This window comes from Zingiber officinale, chromosome 7A (genome assembly GCF_018446385.1).
Source record: "Zingiber officinale cultivar Zhangliang chromosome 7A, Zo_v1.1, whole genome shotgun sequence".
Lineage (NCBI taxonomy): Eukaryota > Viridiplantae > Streptophyta > Magnoliopsida > Zingiberales > Zingiberaceae > Zingiber > Zingiber officinale.
The window spans coordinates 69,742,708-69,745,625 of NC_055998.1; the positions used below are offsets into that span (position 1 = coordinate 69,742,708).

General features: G+C 34.5%; 1 long non-coding RNA gene across 1 annotated transcript; it reads left to right on the plus strand.

Moving 5' to 3' along the window:
• Positions 1–971: 971 nt before the first annotated feature.
• Positions 972–1,494, plus strand: LOC122000164. The gene is made up of 2 exons (XR_006116991.1): positions 972–1,321; positions 1,407–1,494. It is a non-coding gene; the product is annotated as an uncharacterized LOC122000164 (long non-coding RNA).
• The last annotated feature ends 1,424 nt before the right edge of the window (positions 1,495–2,918 follow it).

Here is a 2,918-nt window from a genome sequence, read left to right on the forward strand (position 1 = left end):
AAATAAAATCTATTTTATATTTATATAAATCAGAGACATGAACTTGTAAATATGTTCACTTTGACAAAATATAATATATGAAAAAACTTTAAGAAAGAATTTAAACCAAATTTAATATGAAATTACAAATAACTTTTTATAAACAAAAATAGATATGAATTAGATTTTCTAACCCTTTCTCCTCGTCCTAATTTGGCTTTGGCTTTGTCTTTGTCTTTGGCTTTATCAGAGCCGGTACGAATTCTTTTTCCCCCTCCTTTGATTTTTTTTTTCTCGTGCTTGGTGGCCATCTCATACGGCTGCAGGTCGTTCGCAGCTGCAAGGTCGACCGTAGTTGTGAGGTCGGTCGCAACCACTTGAGGTTGTCTACAGTTGCTTCTCAAGGTCGCAAGATTCGCGACCTTTTCAATTAGCCCCCTCATGCGACCGTGAGGTCATCCATCCTACAGTCCCTGAATTCTTGTTATTTTTATTGATTTTTATTAATAATTGTGCACTTTTATTGTAAATTACGGTAATAAAATAATAATAATAATAATTAAATAATAAAATTTAATTGGGGAATAATCTTAACAAAATTTTTAGAAATTTTTAAGATTTTTTTTTTCAGAACTCGTAAGGCGTAATTAGAGGGGATGTATTTGCAGGCTTGAGAAATGCATATTTGGAATATCCAATTTAGTAGGAGTTGATAAAAGAAATTACTTAGGCTTTAATTAAAATAAACCTAATTTTCTAATTTAATTAATCAATTTTGGTTATAATTCCTCACCGTGCCCTACTCCTCTCTAATAGCCGAACCCTTGCTCACCTTATCTCGTCGCCACCCCGATTATTCCTCCTCTCTCGCGTCGTTTACTCTATGCTCTTCTTCTTCTCCTCATCTTCTCCAACCGGCACCCCTTTCTCTTCTTCCGCGTCATCTTCCCTCCTATGCCATCGTCTCCTCATCGCGGAGGTCCTCACGGCGCCGATTGTCACGAGAGCACCGCCGACAGCAGTCCTTCTCTCCGCGACCCTCACCAACACCAAGCTCTCTGGGCTATCAGGCGGCCCGATCCTCTTCTACATTTTCCCCTTGCATCTCTGCCCTAGATGCAGCCGGCGTCATCGCATCAGACCACAATACCTGCAATTTGGGTGGCTAGCGTCGCCGCCATCTCTTTCACCGGCTGCCACTTCTTCCTCTTCCATCTGCCACCGTCGGAGAGCTGAGTACACAGGAGAGTAGGGTTGTTCTTCCGCGTATCAGCAGTTGCAAGGGGTTACCACGCGTTGCCCCCTTCAATTGTGTCGTGGCCATCTGGTCAGCCACAAGGAGGTATGAGATGTTGTCATCTATATTCCTATTCCCTGTTTGACAGCCGTCATAGCTTATCAACAGATTGACATCTTCTGGATTGCAGATCCATTGCTGCGGTGACCCCATTTGTGCTTGGATTTGTGCCAATGTTGTGTATCAGTGAATTCTGAGGCAGTGATGGTTGTTGGACAAATTTACCATCGTCGGAAGAGCCACAAACTGCTAATAAGGGTAATAATCTGAACCTGATCAGATTTATTGGGTTGTTTCTTTTATCATGTTGGATGTGTGTTATGTTTCTTATTGAATGCTTATATCAAACTTGATCTCCCTTAATTAGATTGCACGCACGTGACTTTAATTGTTTCATGCACCCAACTTGTTTGATAAAATGTTCCATAGTTAGGTTCTAATTCCTGCATGTCGTGTGTTCGGTGAAATGTCTCTTTCAATAGTTAGGTTCAATCTAATAGATCTTAGTTTACTTAACTCTTTCTTAGTATTGCTCTTTCAATTGTTAAGTTTTATGTCTTCATTTAAATTCAATTAGGTTAAGTTAGATTAGGTTTCTTTAATGCTCTAGGTTTTATTCCATGCTTAGTTTCGTTAATTACTTCATATTGACTTTTATTTTATGCAATTGTAGTTAGGTTAGACTTAGCTCTCAATTCTTACATTGTATTTTATTCATTAGGTTTGATTTTATACTTGCTTTGCTATTTCAAATCTTAGTCTTAGAATCCAAAATCCAAACTCCCTTGTTAATTCTTTAGCATTGACAACTATGGACTAATTAGTGGGTGATCATTGATACTGGTTATGACTTTTGTTTTTGTATTAAAAATTTTGATATTGTAAGACTTACTCGTTTCATATTTTGATTTGTTAGATTTTCTCAACAAAATTGGTTGGTTCATTAATATGCACAAGAGAAGCAATTTATCTCATGAAATTCGAAGACAGGGAGAGCAATGAAGGCATGGATGATATTAGCTCGAGGATGGAGGAACAATATATTGAAAAGGAAAAAAAATTTGTTATTACAGAAAGTAGGTAGAGGGAAGAAAATCTCAAGGAGATGATTCGGAAATGATTCAAGAAATGGAATGTACAAATCATTTATATCTAGGAAAATTTAGTCTTTATAGTTTGATTATTGGTCAAATTTGTTTGGATAATGTAAATATTTATTTACTTTAATGTTAATTGTATAATACATTTGGAATTAGAAGTAATTTCTTTTTAATAATTTTTAATTTATTTGAAATGAAGAATTATTAAATATATTGATGAAAAATATAAAAATATAATATAATAATATTTAATGATAAATTTAAAAATAAAATTATATACGGATTTATAAATAGAATTGTAAACTGATTTATAAACAAGATTAATAACAGATTTAAAACAAAATTAGAGACAGAATTTACATTTGAAATTAATTTTATTTTGTTAATTTGAAAACAGATTTATAAACAATTTTTTCATCCGTTTCTAAAATTAGAGACGAAATATTTCCGTTTCAAAATTAGCTACGGGGCTTTCACTAACGGATTTTTGATACGGAATATTCCGTCTCAAATTTTTTTTAGAGACGGAAAAATGATTTTCA